The 17076-nt window shown below is 44.3% G+C and overlaps 1 protein-coding gene across 4 annotated transcripts in view; it reads right to left on the bottom strand.

Annotated features, from left to right (window-relative positions):
- The window catches only part of NAA60 (N-alpha-acetyltransferase 60, NatF catalytic subunit), a 40048-nt gene extending 22998 nt beyond the window's left edge, over positions 1-17050 (bottom strand). Inside the window, exon 1 of one of the 4 annotated variants that reach the window (XR_014236053.1) lies at positions 16862-17050. The gene's annotated coding sequence lies outside the window, so the exon portion shown is untranslated. Of the gene's footprint in view, positions 1-2009; positions 2189-16861 lie in introns of those variants that run through there. The other 3 variants (XR_014236054.1, XM_082362220.1, XM_082362217.1) reach the window with 3 other exon arrangements.
- Positions 17051-17076: the final 26 nt, after the last annotated feature.

The raw sequence follows: 17076 nt of genomic DNA, 5'->3' as shown, positions 1-17076 counted from the left end.
TCTCTACACTGTGTTCCCTGTGGCTGCTGCCAGGTAAGGATGCTGTGTCCACCTGGTCTAAACACACCTCGGGCTGCCAGAAGACAAACTGCTGCTAACAGGTCCACTGAGGCTGGGATAGTCTGCGGGGCAGAGCACCTGGTGAGCAATGACAGCACCAACCTTCTTAGTTCTACTGGGTGTCTTTTATCTCTCCAATCTCCTAACATCCAGGAACTTTCTTCCATCCCAGGCAGAGGCCAAGTTGCCAAGCAACCTCAACAACTTACACCTGAAGTCTGAGTGGGTGCGGTTAAAATAAACATGGTGATAAAGTCACTGTAAGTTACAACGGGAGAGGCTAAAGATAAGACACACACAGACCTTTTAAAAAAGTGTCTGTATTTTTTATTCTGGCTTGTGAACACCACACTATGCCTTGACTTTGTTACTTACAGGTTTTAACCATCTTTATAGAAACCCAGCATGTCTACAAGCTCAGTGAGATGGAACTCCAGCAAACTGTGGCCCAAAGGAGAAGGAGCTCATGCACACTGCTTTCTCAAAGGGCCAGTTTGCACTTTAATTGTGACGTACAAAATCCTGGAGCAGGGGAGATGAAGACCTATGTGCACAGCCATGACTGACTTTGTCCATTTGTTAAATGACTGACGTTTATATTTCAGCCACCCTTGAGTTTCTTCTGGTCTGGAATCCCTTCTTCTCTAACTGAGCTTAAATCAATTCAGGGATTCTTGTAAGAGAGTATTTGTTTTGCTCCAGCCCCTTTTAATTCAATGTTGTTCAAGACTCCCCTTCTCCCCACCTCGCAATCCAGTACTACTGACCAAAGAACTTCTAAGGCTTATCTGTACATCACAAAGTACTACACGGAATGTGGTATTTCTATAGATGACCTGGAGTCACAGTGACTTTCCCGGTTCAGTCAGTTAAGCATTAACTAGAAGTTTTCTGCCTTCCATGCCCGGGTAAAATATCTGCAACCAGCAATGTTCTCTCCAGTTCTGACTCTCTGATTAACAACCACTCCAGGTACCACAGGGAACTACCCTGTGGGGCTGTTATCCTTTTCCTTCAGGACAAATGAGTAAGAAAATGGCATGGCTCAAGGATTTGGCAGAATGAAAACAGACCAATGAAGCAGGCAGTGTCCATGTTTATTGCAGAGTAACTCCTTTCCTCATCTCCAGGCCCTGGGCTCCGTCACCCGCTGGGCACACAGATCTTTGCTGTTAGCGGTCTAAGGAAAGCGCTCAGCCTCCCTGAAAATCTTCCCGGGGCACAGACCACAGAAGCTATAGATTCCCTCTATTCCTTGGGAAGTGCCCGATAGGGCAGAGGAGGGCAGAGGTGGTGTAGGGGTCTGCATGGCCAGTCTGTAAACTACCAAAAACGTAAGGAATTCAGTTATCTTAACCAAAATGTACAGCTGAAGGAGTAAGATGTGGAGACGACCAAGAAAGAGTCCCAGGCTTTCAGGAGTTCACGGGAGGGCAAACAAGTCGGCAAACAACTACAATCCGTGCAACAAGTACTCAAGCAGAGGTAGGGCCGGGCGAGGCAGCGGCGAATCGCTGAACTGTGAAGAGGGCAGGCCCTGCACCTCCCGTGAGACCTAGGGTGTAGTAAGGGGCAGGCTGCCCTGCGGTTCCAAATTTCCCCACCAACTCGTCCTGGGGCCTCGCACGGAGGCGTCCCAGGCAAAAGGGTCGGAATCGTGCTTCTCGGCACCCCTGCCCCTGGAGTCTGGGGTCGCGGCCCCCTCCTCACCCCGGGAAGCGTGAGCTCTGAGGCCGTCCCGAAACACCGCGGAAAGATCTGGGCTCCGGCTGGCGTGGGCCGCGCCCCCGGCCTCCCTCGAATGGACGGGCAGTTCCGCGCCCCGCCAGGGCCGCCTCGGTTCCCCTGCACCCCGGCAGTCCCACCAGCTGCGCTCCCCTGCCTCCCACGATCCCCGCCCCGGGCCGGGTTCGGCGCCCCACTGCAGGCCCGAGCCCGGGATACCTCACCTCGGGAGAGAGCCGGCGGCAGCGGACGGCGTTGTGGGGCTCAGTGCATCCTCGGTTCTCAGGGAGCCAGGAAGTGGGGCCGCGCGCAGCCCGCAACGAGTTATGTAACCGGTAGGGGCCGCAGCCTGGACGGAGGCGGCTGCCCAAGGCACTTCCGCCTCCCGCTCCGGGCCGGCGGCGCAGGCCCGAAGTCCATTGGCCACCGGCGCCCACGTGGGGCGCCACCTCTCGACGCCGACGCCGCCATCTTAGGAGCTGGCTGGCCGGGCGCGAAGCCGAACACAGGAGAGGCTGGGATGCCGGCGGTGGGGCTGGGGGCGCGCCTCCAGGGGGCGCGTCTGCTAGCGGCTGGAGAGGCTCTGAGAGCCAGAGGAAGGTCCGAGATCCTTCCGGACCCGGCCGAACTTTGAACTGCCCGAGCCTGGCGGGTGTGGACGCCGGGGGCGCGGTCCGGTTGGTAGCCGGCCGGCTCGGGTTTTTCGGGCGGGCACAGCTGAGCGTCCCCGCGCAGACCCGGAGGCTCACAGCCCTCCAGTTCCCGGCCAACACTTCCCTCGTTTGGGTTTGGGGCTTGAGCTTTTCCATCCCCAGCGGCTGGAGGGTTGTCAAGCCAGGGAAGCGTGATCGGAGGACCGACAGCGGCTGGTGGGCAGCGCCACCCCGCCCAGCGCCGGACGTCGGCCGGCAGCCAGAGTCCAGCTTCCGCAGACAGGCAGTTAAGGCTGTCGCCGTGTAAATGGGCGGGGGTCAGTTGCCCTCAAGTTGGAGGTTCTACATCACAAAACCTAACTTAAATTTTGTTGCTAAGGGACTCGTGTAGAGCAAACTCTGATGTTAACTTTAAAGGAGAGATTTATTCTTTGCCTTCAAATAACTTACAGTGGTAACAGGGCCAAAGGATGGAATCGGAAGGCTAAAATGATCAACCCTAAAAGGATTTAGTTCACATCCAAATGAATAAACGTTATCACAGATTAAAACAGTCTAAAATCACACTATCAGGACTTCCCTGGTGGTCCAGTGGGTAAGACTCAGGGCTCCCAATGCAGGGGGCCTGGGTTTGATTTCTGGTCAGAAAACTAGATCCCCCATGCATGCGGCAACTAAGAAGTCCGCCAAAGAAGACCCGGCGCAGTCAAAACAAATAAATAATAAATAAATAAATATTTTTAAAATAATAAAATAAAATCACACTATCTCATAAATGTTGAATGCATATTCTTTAACATTTTGACAAAGAAAATATACCTAAAGAGATTAGAAGTTTTAAAGGCAATTGGTATAAATAGATCGAGAGTAGTGGAACAAGGGGATGTAAAACAACCAGGATATTCTATTGTCTACATAATATGATGTTAGTGACTGATGGAATCTTGGTTTGTGTAAAGCAACTTATATTTCCTTTCTGTAACAGTTTCTGTAAGTTCCTATTTTTTTAAAGGCTGAAAAATCACGGGCAAATGAAAACATAATATCATTTACAACTCGGTAGAGTTACAGTTTTAAGTACTGCAAAGATGCTATTGTAAGCAAAGATGCTGTGGTAAACGTGTTTGGGTCCACTCAGAGCATTTCAAGCGCTCTATACAATTATATTTAGTGTGTGACTATTATAATCAAACTTGAAAAAAAAAGCTTTAATATAAATGAAGATAGAACAAGCAACAGTGAGGCGGGTATAAAATGCATACTTTGAAGTCCTACATACTTTGTAGAGATGGGCTGCAAATTTAGCTTCAGTCTTTCCAGAATCCACTTTGAAGAGAACTGGTTGGGAGATCCAGCGAGTCAGTGTGTCAGAGGTGGCTAATTGTCCCCTAGTATCCACTGTCTTCCTCCTCCTCCTCTCCCTTCTTTTTATTTATTTTTGATTGTGTCGCGTCTCAGTTGCGGCATGTGGGGTCTTTCATTGCGGGCACGCAGGCTCTTCGCTGTGGCAGGCGGGCTTCTCTCGAGTTATGGCACGAGGGTTTTTTTTTCTTCTCTCTCTCTCTCTCTAGTTGTGGCGAGTGGGCTCTGTAGTTTTCGGCACATGGGCTCTCTCGTTGAGGCCCACAAGCTCAGTAGTTGTGGCGCAGGCTTAGTTGCCCTGCGGCATGTGGGATCTTAGCTCCCCAATCAGGGATTGAACCTGCGTTCCCTGCATTGGAAGACAGATCCTTTACCACTGGACCACCAGGGAAGTCCCATCTTCCTTCTTTTTAAAAAGCAACTGCTTTCTCATATCCTCTTGTAGTACAATAGAACAGCACCCCCTATAGCAGGTAATAGCTGTCAAGCTGAGCTTATACTTCTTACCCTCCCTTGCAGCAATGTGAGGCTATATGCCAAAGTTTTTACTGATGGACAAGAGCGGAAGTGATGTGGACAACTTAAGTTCTTAAGCATGTCCTTAAGAGGAAATTGCTTAAATATTAATAATTGGTGAAGCTAGGTGAAAGGTACATAGGTGTTTACTGCATTGTTCTTTCAAATACTCAGAAGGTTTGAAAATTTTAAATTAAAAGGATGAAGTTTTAAAAAAAGAAAATTGCTTGTTTTCCTCATCCTTTCTCTCGCCTTCCATCATGTTCCCATCCATGGAACATGGGGGCAGTGGTAAACCCCTTCAATCACACAGGAAAGGCAAAACCCTTCCCAGGTCCTTGTTACTCAAAGTGTGGTCTTGTGGTCCAGCAGCATGAGCATCACCTGGGAGCTTGTTTAAAATGCAGAACCTCAAGCCTCACAAGACTGAATCAGAATTTGCATGAAGCACTCTGTAAGTGTAGCAGAGTTGACAACATTCTGTTGTTTCCAGGGTTCTACATAGAGCACTAATAAGATGACCTGTCAAAACTGAGAAGGGCATCTATATCCATTCAAACTTTAAAAGCACTTTCTAAAAAAAAATGAGAAAATAATGATAACTATTCCCCCAGGGTTTACTATGTGCTGGGCACTGTGTAAGCATCTTACGCAGGATCTCATTTATCCTCAGGACAATGGTTTCAGTCAGGTACCATATGTCACTACAAGGGATATTCCAGGTAGTTGTCCTCTTTAAAAAAATTCCACTCTATCCCATTGTGTGGGTGGTATTGACTCCACCCCAAAATGGTCCCTACTTTGGTCTAACCCGTTAAGTTCAACCCATTCTCCCTTGGCTCAGCGACTGGCTCAGATAACCCAGCAAGTGGGAATTGCTGACCACAGGAATTGGTTCAGGAAAGGTCTAATCAGCACTGAGCTCAATACTGATTGGTCCTCCAAGTCTTTGCCTTCCTGGTTTTTCTCTATTTTTGATGTGTTTTGAGATATTTCTTCCACTTGATCTAAGAGACCACTGGCTTTATGATGACCATCCTCTCCTTCAATTTACCTACTGAATGTTAATTAATTAATGAATTAATTAGGCCACACCACACCATGCGGCATGCGGGATCTTAGTTCCCCAACCAGGGTTCGAACCCGTGCCCCCTGCAGTGGAAGCGTGGATTCTTAACCACTGGACTGCCAGGGAAGTCCCTACTGAATGTAAATTTAAAAACAAAACAAAACATGCTTTTCAGTTCCAGAAAGTTTTGCTATAATCGAATCTCCTCCAGTCATCGTATTTGGGTAGAGCTGCCATCTGTCTCTTTCAGAAGTTCTATTTCCTCAAGAGCTGCCTATTCTGAGAGTTCTGCCAGCTCCTTCTCCCTCTGGCTGCCAAGTCTCTTCAAGTGTACTGTTATTCTTCTCTTGCCTACTCATGACTGTTTTTACCCTCTGGCCATGGGTCAAGCACAGAGATATCTGCAGGCACTACCAGTGGGGGGCGTCATCAGTCTCTACTTCTGCATTCGAGCCACGTTCCAAGCTGCCAAGAAGAGTGGTTCTCTGTGGAGCTCTTGAAGGGAAACCCTCAATTCCTGCCTCCTCAGCTGCAGAGCCCTTTCCCAGCTTTGGTGATAGGGAGGTAATCAGGCTCTGCTGGGTCAGGGAGAGCCGCAAGCTACCATCTCCATGGGCAGGCTCTGCCGTTCCAGAGCCCCGGGTGAACTACTCTAATTTTGGAATACATGCTCACTGTAACAAATAGGAATTAACTTTCTCTGCCGTTCCACAAACTTCCAAGGCCAAGATCTCTCCAGAAATTAAGGCAAGATTAAGCATAGTAATTTTCATCTCTCTCTCTCTGGTGCATAGAGGAATAAGGTCGGGTACCGCTGTCTTCTGCCAACCCTAGGTGATCCCAGCCACCCAGGGCCCTACTCACTGCTCTATCATAGATGGACTGCGGTTGGGGAGGCGGGGAGAGCAGGGGCTGGGGATAAGGTTTCCCTCCCAACACCCGGACATTCAGGTTGTAAGCAGTATTGCCACTAAAAACCTTGGACAGAAACCTGCAATATTTCAGATTATTTCCTTAGCGAAAATTCCTAGAATGTTATTTTTTTATATATATAATATATATTCTTCTTAAAAAATATTTATTTATTTATTTGGTTGCGCCAGGTCTTAGTTGAGGCAGGCGGGCTCCTTAGTTGTAGCTCCAGGGCTCCTTAGTTGCGGCTTGCCAGCTCCTTAGTTGTAGCACGTGGACTCCTTAGTTGCGGCAGGCAGGCTCCTTAGTTGTGGCTCCACGGCTCCTTAGTTGTGGCTTGCCAGCTCCTTAGTTGCAGCATGTGAACTCTTAGTTGCGGCATGCATGTGGGATCTAGTTCCCTGACCAGGGATCGAACCCAGGCCTGCACTGGGAGGGCAGAGTCTTATCCACTGTACCACGAGGGAAGTCCCAAATGTTGGTTATTTTTAATTGATTTCATTTTCAATTTGAAAACATTTCATTTTCATTTGAAAACAAATGCCACACTGCCTCCTGTCTCATACATCCTCACCAACATGGGATATTATCATTCCTTACCTCTCTGCACTCTAAGGGGAAAAAAAAAATCTCATTATTTTAATGTGTACTTCTTAGTAAGTTTTATCACTTTTTTCTATTTTTATTAACCATTTACATTTCATCTTTATATGATTTTTACAGATGTATGCAACATATTTTGGTTTTGGTTTAACTTGGGGGGATTTTATGACATAAACATTTTTTTAGAAGTACGCATGCCCTGGACTTCCCTGGTGGCGCAGTGGTTGGGACTCCGCCTGCCAACGCAGGGGACACGGGTTCAAGCCCTGGGCCGGGAAGATCCCACATGCCACGGAGCAACTGAGCCCATGTGCCACAACTACTGAGCCTGCGTGCCACAACTACTGAAGCCTGCGCACCTAGAGCCCGTGCTCCACAACAAGAGAAGCCACCACAATGAGAAGCCCGCATACCACAAAGAAGAGTAGCCCCTGCTCACAACTAGAGAAAGCCTGCACACAGCAATGAAGAACCAACGCAGCCAAAAAATAAATAATAAATAAATAAATTTTTTAAAAAAGAAAGAAGTATGCATGCCTATGGTAAAATTTTAAAAGCAGAACAAAAGGATATATGGTGAAAAGTAAGTTTCCTTCCCTCTGACTCTGAGTAACAGAGTTCTCCACTGTTACCAGCGTCTCTGCATGCTCTCAGAGACCTTATTTACACGGACAATATGATATTTTCATAAATAAAAAGCAAGTGTGAGTGAGATGAGGGCTGAGCTTGGGTACTGGATGCTTGTCCTCCCTTCTTCCTTCACTTAAGGTTAGCTGGGCACTATGCTGGGAGCTGTGGGTACCAGTAGTGACTGAGATGTGTTCTCTGCCTTTGAGAAGATATGTGATTACAAGACGGTTTGATGAGGGTTTCAACAGAAGCACTTACACAGAATAATGGAACTTTTTGAATGTAATCTGAGTGAACATGTAGTTTCTAAGTGTCTGCTATGTGCTACATACTGTGTTACAGTCCTTCCTCAATGTCCTCATTTACTCTTCCAATCACCCTGAAAAGTCAGTACTGTTGTCCCATTTTACAATGAAACACCCACCCAAGGCCTTTATAGCATGCAGAATGAAACTTCTCTCCCCAGGGGCACCATGGGGATGAAAGTCAAGAAACAAATTGGTTCTTCATTTAAAGACGTGATGTGTTCTCTTGGATCACAACCTTCCTGACACCCAGGAGGACAGCTGACTTACCAAAACCAGCCTTTCCAGGAAGACACCGAAAACATTTTTCCAGGATCCCAGAAACAGATCATGAACAAGCCACTTCATGGCAAGCCCTGTAGACAGTCAGCTTGTTGACTAGCATCTGCTTTGCCTGAGAGGACTCTGGACCTCCCTGGGAGCACTCCCAGGGGAGGAGAAAGGTTCCAGGAGACTGGCTGGAGGTGCAGTGGAGCAGTGGATTGTTCTGACTCATGGTTCTGATGGGTTCATTAATATTTACATGGATCATAAGAAATCTGTTGCATTTCTTTACACTAACAATGAAATATCAAAAAGGGAAGGTAAAAAAAACCCCAAAAAACAACAACCCCTTTTGAAATTGCATAAAAAAATAAAATACTTAGGAACAAAACTGACCAAGGAGGTGAAAGACTTATATGCTGAGAAGTATAAAACACTGATAAAGGAAATTGAAGATTATTCAAAGAAGTGGAAAGACATCCCATGCTCTTGGATTACAAGAATTAATATTGTTAAAATGGCCACGTTACCCAAAGCAATCTACAGATTTAATGCGATCCCTATCAAGTTACCCATGACATCTTTCACAGAACTAGAAAAAATAATCTTAAAATTTATATGGAACCATAAAAGACCCAGAATTGCCAAAGTGATCCTGAGGGAAAAGAACAAAGCTGGAGGCATAACCCCCCCAGACCTCAGACAATACAAAGCTACAGTAATCAAAACAGCCTGGTATTGGCACAAAAACAGACATATGGATCAATGGAACAGAATAGAGAGCCCAGAAATGAACCCACACACCTACAGTCAATTAATCTTCAACAAAGGAGGCAAGAATATACAATGGAGAAAAGACAGTCTCTTAAGCAAGTGGTGTTAGGAAAGCTGGACAGTCGCATGTAAATCAATGAAGTTAGAACACTCCCTCACACCATACACGAATATAAACTCAAAATGGTGTAAAGACTTAAATATAAGACTTGACACCATAAAACTCCTAGAAGAGAACATAGGCAAAACATTCTCTGACATAAATCATAGCAATGTTTTCTTACGTCAGTCTCCCAAGGCAGTAGAAATAAAAGCAAAAATAAACAAATGGGATCTAATCAAACTTACAAGCTTTTGCGAAGCAATGGAATCCACAAACAAAATGAGAAGACAATCTACGAACTGGGAGAAAATATTTGCATACGATGTGACTGACAAGGGCTTAATTTAAAAAATATACAAACAGCTCATACAACTCAATAACAACAACAAAAAAAACCCAATCAAAAAATGGGCAGAAGACCTAAATAGACATTTCTCCAATGAAGACATACAGATGGCCAATAGGCACATGCAAAGATGCTCAACATCACTAATTACTAGAGAAATGCAAGGGAATTCCCTGGCAGTCCAGTAGTTAGGACTTGGCGCTTTCACTGCCGAGGCCCAGGTTCAATCCCTGGTCAGGGAATTAAGATCCCACAAGGGCAGCACGGCTGAAAAAAAGAAAGAGAGAGAGAGAGAGAAATGCAGATCAAAACTACAATGAGGTACCACCTCACACCAATCAGAATGGCCATCATTAAAAAATCTACAAATAACAAATGCTGGAGAGGGTGTGGAGAAAAGGGAACCCTCCTACACTGTTGGTGGGAAGGTAAATTGGTGCAGCCACTATGGAAAACAGTACAGAGGTTCCTTAAAAAACTAAAAATAGAGTTGCCATATGATCCAGCAATCCCACTACTGGGCATATATTACCCAAGGGGAAAGGGGTCGGGGAGGGATAAATTTGGAGTTTGGGTTAGCAGATATAAACTACTATATATAAAATAAACAACAAGGTCCTATACTGTATACCAGAGGAAAATATATGCAATAGTCTGTAATAAACCATAATGGAAAAGAAAAAAAAATAAACAAAGTAGATCTACATGGGCAAATATAAAAAAAATCTCTCTAGATATACTTAAGTGTAAAGAAGCAAAGGCTATAACACATTTGTATTGTAAAATAAACAATGGGAAAAAATTTGCATGAATCAAAGCCAGTACAACTAAGAACCAAATATTTTGCTTCCAGGGGGAGGGATAAATTGGGAGATTGGGATTGACATATACACACTACTATATATAAAATACATAACTAATAAGAACCTACTGTATAGCACAGGGAAGTCTACTCAGTACTCTGTAATGACCTATATAGGAACAGAATCTAAAAAAGAGCAGATATACGTATAACTGATTCACTTTGCTGTACAGCAGAAACTAACACAACATTGTAAACCAACTATACCCCAATACAAATTAATTTCAAAAAAATAAAATAAGTTTTGCAAGGCAAAAAAATAATTTGCTTCCAAAAAAATTCCCTTTGGGTGTAAAATGATGCAAGTGTATAAGCTGGATCACCAAGAATGATACTGATTGCTGCAATTAAAACCAAGACAGAAGTGGCCACTTAGCCTGGACTAAGAGGGTCAGGCCAGTATATTGGGAAGGTCTGATTCTCCATTTTTATTGTCAGTGTACCCTGAGACTGGGCTTACCAGTCAGGCTCACAAAAGACTGAGGCTTAAACCAAATTCTGGTTTACTTGTTTATAGTCAAGAGTCACTGGAATGCTCTTAACCCTGCTCCAGACACCTCCTTCTCTCTTAGTGTTCCTGGGAAAATAGACTGCTAACCAGAAAGTTCTTGGTGAGCAGCGTATAAAGAGGAAAGAAAAGAGAGCCTTAAGGGAGATCTTTTACTCAGGCCTTTCTCAAAGGTCAGGAACGCTTGCCCCACAAGTCCATGTTCCTTGTGTCTGAGCAGTGCCGGAGGGTTGCCAGACTCTTGCTGACTCTTCTTTCTCTTGGCTCCATTCAGACTAGGCCGCTCTGTAAACACATTACTTTTCAGATCCATAAATCACGACTTAACTTCCCAGGCTTTCCTTAAGATTACTTTGTAAAAAATTTTTTATTATTTATTTATTTATTTTGGCTGCACAGGCTCTTCGTTGCAGCGTACAGCCTTCTCTAGTTGCAGTGCACAGGTTTCTGTAGTTGCGGCACGCGGGCTTAGTTGCAGTATGTGGTATCTTAGTTCTCCGACCAGGGATCGAACTGGGGCCCCCTGCATTGGGATCGCAGAGTCTTAACCACTGGACCACCAGGGACGTCCCGAGGTTACTTCTTATTGCTGCAGAAACACGATTTTATCTTCATTTTCCCCATTTAATTCTCAAAATTCAGCCTTATTCCCCTCTTTCAAGTTCTTGGGAAACGCCTCATTACAGGAAGCTATCTGTGGATTACATTGAGGTATCTGATTGCTAAAGTGCCAATACACAACAGCTTTATTTAGAAACCTTTTCAATTATAAAGCTTATACTTTTTGAGCAGTTCTTTTATGCCAAGTGTTATGCAACATATTTTCTTTTAATCTTCCCAATAATCATCTGAGGCAGTTACAATCATTACTCCTATTTTGCAGATATGGAAACTAAGGCTTAGAGAGGTTAAATAATTAACCCAAGATGTTATAGCTGTAAAACTGTTAGGAGCAATTTCAACCCAGGCAATCTGACTCCAGAGCCCTGGCTTAAATAATCTGCTAATTATGGAAGAAATACATACTCACTGTAATAAATAAGAAAAATATAGAAAAAAGTATAAAGAAGAAAAAATTACCCTTTGCTCATCATCCAAAGATAATCACTCAACATTATTGTTTCCTTATTGCTCTTTTCAGTATATTTTCAATAATTATGATGGCATTTTATGTACAATTTGGTATCCCATTTAAAAACTTATATTGGGGTCTTCCCTGGTAGTGCAGTGGTTAAGAATCCGCCTGCCAATGCAGGGAACACGGGTTTGAGCCCTGGTCTGGGAAGATCCCACATGCCACGGAGCAACTAAGCCTGTGCGACACAACTACTGAGTCTGTGCTCTAGAGCCCACTCGCCACAACTACTGAAGCCCGCGCACCTAGAGCCCGTGCTCTGCAACAAGAGAAGCCACCACAATGAGAAGCCCACGCACCGCAACGAAGAGTAGCCCCCACTCGCCACAACTAGAGAAAGCCGTGCACAGCAACGAAGAACCAAAGCAGCCAAAGATAAATAAATTTATAAAGAAAAAAAAACGTATTGGAAGCATTTCCCCATATTATCAAAAACTCCTTATATATATAATCTTAATTGGATGCAATCTTTCCTCCTGAAAGAGAGGAAAAATACTTAGAAATCAGGTCATTTTTCTCCAGTTTTTCTCTACTGTAAATAATTCTGCAATGAACTTCATGTTTTCCCATCCATTTCCATTCATCTTTTTCCATATTCAACATATTTCCTTAGGATAACATGGCACTTATTGCCAGCTGTCCCGTGTCTACCTCCTCCTTCTTTCTCATTGTAATAGAACTTGTGCTTTTTAGCTGGGTGTGGGCTACCAGAGTGATACTATGCTTCTTAGCCTCCCTTGAGCTAGGTGTGGTTGTGACCACGTGACTAAGATCTAGCTAATGGAATGTGAACAGAAGTGATAGGTGCAACCTCCCAAGTTCCACCCTGAAAAGGAAGGGACATGCCCTCCCTTTCTCCTTCCTGTTGGCTGCAATGCAGGTGTGATACTGAGCCATACTGGGTGAGAGTCATGCTTAAGATACTAAGCACTCTAAGATAGTGGAGCACAAAGCAGAAGGAGCCTGGGTTCCCAGCAACTTTCCAGAGCATAGCTATCAGACCAGCTTGGATTGTATGTGGGAGAAAAATATATTTCTATTTGTTTAAACCAATGTTATTTTGAATTTCTTAGTATAGTTAATGAAATCAGATGCCCAGTTAAAACATAGATTTTTAGAATTAAATTTACAGAGTCAAATGGTATGAATAGTTTTCAACCACACAATGCATACAATAGGGGCAAATTACAAGAGTATACTGAGTATACTTGCTTACCCACCGACCAGCAAAGTAAAAGCTTTTGTCTCACTAAACCCCCTCTATCATTCAGTATTAATAATTTTTTAAATGTTGACTAGCAAGATGGGTTTCATTTGAGTAGGTTCCCTCTGACTATGAGTGCACCATCCACAGCAAGGCAGAGCAGGCTTTTACATCTTGTTTATCCTTTTGCTGTTAATTGTAGTTATAATCACTCTTACAAAACTTTTTTGATTGTTTTTTAAATCTATGTACTGGATTGTTTAAGTGATCTTCAGTCCTTTTATACATTTGCCTTTCCTATTGTGATTTTCCCATTCCTATAGATCCTTGCCTCTTTTCTATTTAAGGAAGACTTTTCAATTATTTCTTTTAGGGCAGGTTTAGTGTGGCTGTATTCTTTTAGTTTTTGCTTAGGACACAGCAGGCTTTGACTCACTCCCTGGGAACTCTTCTCTGCACTCCGGCTGGCTCAGTCCCCCGTCCCTCCAAGTACAGCCATTCTTATGCTGCAGGGGAGAAAGAGGCAGGCCATCACTTTGCTCCTGGCCACGCCATCTCTGTAACTCCTAGGCCAAGTGTCTCAGACAAGTCTGATCTCAGAATTCTCAATCTGATGGGCCTTTTCGGGGAAAATGAATTATCTGAGCACATAGTCCTCTAACCTACTATCCAACCCATCATTTCTTCTCCGTCCTCACTGTGTTTAACCTGCATTCTCTGTAGATCTCATTACCCTCCAGGAATCTCTGGTTGCAGCTTCTGTTTGCAAGAATTAATCAGTATCAGTAGATCTAGAACCTTTCTTTGGAAACGTCTCTGGCCTCAGTGACTGAAAAAGAATCCTGCTAGAGTTGATACGGAGCAAAGCCACTTTCTGGTAATGGGATTAACGTACTGGGGGTACATTTTAGAGCCCTGAGCTTCTTTCTGATGAAGGACCTCCTGCCCAGCTAGAGGTGATCCTAGCTTCAAATCATGAGAGCCTCTTATTCTTGGTGAAAGTAAAACCTGCAGGCATGAGCTACAGCCATCATTCCCCAATTAGAGACAAACTAGTGAACCCAGCTTTCTAACTGCTCAGTCAGGCATTTTGGATACTTATGAGAAAAGCCTCTTGCTGAAGTCAGGAAAAAAGATTATTCTTGCTTGTCTAGACTCCTTTGGTGCACTGTGAGAAGACCCTGTCAACTTCCCATTGGTAGTAAAATCTCATGAAGGATACACTAAAGGCTCTAAGCAGTGGTCCCCAACCTTTCTGGGCCCAGACACCGGTTTCATGGAAGACAATTTTTCCACAAACAGCGGTTGAGGGGGGGGGTTGGGGAATGGTTCAGGCGATAATGCCAGTGATGGGGAGCGATCGGGAGCGGCAGATGAAGCTTCGCTCGCTCGCCCCCTGCTCACCTCCTGCTGTGCGACCCAGTTCCTAACAGGCCACGGACCGGTACCGGTCCACGGCCTGGGGGTTGGGGACCCCTGCTATAGGAACAACAGACATACTTATTTTTAAGTAATAAACCCTAAAAAGCAGTACCATCTGGGAATGTTAAAAACACCAAACCTGGGAATTCCCTGGCGGCCCAGTGGTTAGGACTCAGCACTTTCACTGCTGAGGACCAGGTCTGACCCCTGGTCTGCGAATCAAGATCCCGCAAGCTGCGCAGCATGGCCAAAATAACACCAAACCTAGTGAGTAATTCATTCTGGAAGTCATGTTTAAAATTACCAAGGAAAAAATATATACTTAACAATAAATAGTGATAATGTCTGGGTGATAAGAATGTGGTGCTTTTATTTTCTATTTTTTTATCTGTATTTTCTAACTTTCTAAAATGTACATATACTGTTTTGTAATAATAAAAAGTTACTTTTAATTTTTAAAAAGATGATGTGATCTTCAGAGAGAAAGCAGATATTTGGCTATGGAAAGAATTTTAATACATACAGATTATTATTATTATTGGTATGTTAGGGGCTGAAATGAAGAAACTTGTCAAAGGGTTGTGGCAGAAGAATTTTTAAGTTTGGATGATTAAAATCTGTCACTTGAACTTCTAATGGATATATGGTCAAGCACCTCTGATTTTTAAAAAATCAAGTTAGAAAAATAAATAAATAAAAAATCAAGTTAGGTATATAATTCAGTCTTATTCTTTCAATCTTGGTCTATCATAGACTTTGTATCTCATCTCTTTCCTTTTAGCAAGATCAAGCTTTCAAGCTTCTTCTTTCTTGATCGACTTGTTTAGTTTTGGTAGTCAGAAGGCCTAGGGAAGATTTTGCTCCTCTCCTGTTTCAAAGATAACTCTCTGGTTACCCAGTGAGTTAATACCACAGGCTTAATTTCTAGTCATTGGAAACTGGGTTTATCTCTTTGTAATAATGAGAACAGGATTCAAAGGAAAGGGCCATTAGAGCCACTTGTTCTTGGTGAAAGGGCCACAGATCAAAATCAGGAGGATCTAGACCCAAATGAGATATCTCTGACATAAGAATACCATAAAATTAAGTACAAAGGAAGAGGGGAAAGAGGACTACTTGAACAGCTCCGTGATTACATGGTGAACATGTACCAGGCCATTAGCTCTTCTTCAACATTTACACTTTGGGTTGGTCTAGCCTGTAGGAAAGTTTGTCCTTATCATTCTTCCACCTGTCCTTTCAGCACCTTTTTCCTTCCTCCTGGGACCCCCAGATACCTCTTTTGTGACCCATCCCCACAAGGCCTAGCTCTACCTGTAAAGATGTCACTTGTGGCAGATACTGTTAGTTAACCTGTCTATTCTTCGTCCTTCTTTTTATTTTCCAACAGAGCCCTGATTTTGTGTAGGTAGATGGTCAGGAGAGACTGGGTCCCCTGGAGGTGAACCATGATGGGTGTAAACCAATACAGTAGCTAGTCTTTTTACTCTTGATAATGATTGGTTTAGGACTGGTACATGACACAATGCTTGTCGGCATGTATTACGTGGATTCCATTGCCATCTTCCCCAACATGCTAAGGATGGCAGAGGAGAAATATGGAAGTATTGGGACCATGATGGTGTCATTACGCCATTGAATTAATCAACCTATAACTGCCCTACCTTTGAACATTTTGTTGGGTTTTCTGTTACTTGCAGCTGAAACTTTCCTATCTGATATTCCACCAAATCCCGTTACTTATTTTGTCAACTCTGATAATATTGTTTCAATTAATATGCAACCACTCCTTGAGTAACCTTTTAGGTACAGGAACATGCCTGGCACAAGAATAAGAAAATATATTGAGACGTATTCAGAATTTCCTATTAAGGTAAATATCACCCTTGTTTTTTCAGACACCTTTGTAAACTGACAACTTCTTTGAAACTACCCTCTGAGGAAAGGCTTCTGAGTTCTTTGCAGCTGAGGAAAGCAAAGTTGTATATAGGCCAAAATTACACAAGCAATTAGTGGCAGAGCTGCGGAAGGAGCTCAATTTTCTAATTCCAAATCCCTACACCACGGCACCCAGTGCCAGTAAAGTGGAAAATATGTGGCAATGGGGCAGGTCGAATGTGAGGTATTAAGAGGCCTACAACGTCCCGCGAAGCAATCCGATGGCTCTACTACCGCTTGAAGTCCGCTGTGGCTCCGAGCCTGATACGGCTCGGTTGGGCTGCCGTCGCCGGGCACAATGCCCCTAGAATACACTGCGTTGGAGACGAGCAACCGGCCTGCGCCGACCTGAACTTTGTCCACCCAGAAGACACCCCTTTACATTCCATGGCCACGCAGTCCGCCCAAGACACAGCGGACTACTCAGGCTAAGACTAGGACCCGCACTCCTGGCCACTCAGGCATCTCACCTAGGCCGGACCAAAGTTTCGGACCCACAGGGTACTGCCGGCCGAACCCACATTTCAGTACCGATACTCTTCAGGTTCCGGATTCTCTCCGTCTACTTGCTTTCCTTCTTCCCTGAAACATTACGTCCCTCTGTGGTCACGCTAACGCTCCACTTCACCAGGTCCGCCGGCACGAAGCTCACGGGGGGAGACCCAGACAGCGGAACCGGAAATGC

Source organism: Balaenoptera borealis (assembly GCF_965194805.1).
Source record: "Balaenoptera borealis genome assembly, chromosome: 16".
NCBI classification, from domain to species: Eukaryota; Metazoa; Chordata; class Mammalia; order Artiodactyla; family Balaenopteridae; genus Balaenoptera; species Balaenoptera borealis.
This window is presented reverse-complemented; position numbering and strand designations above follow the sequence as displayed.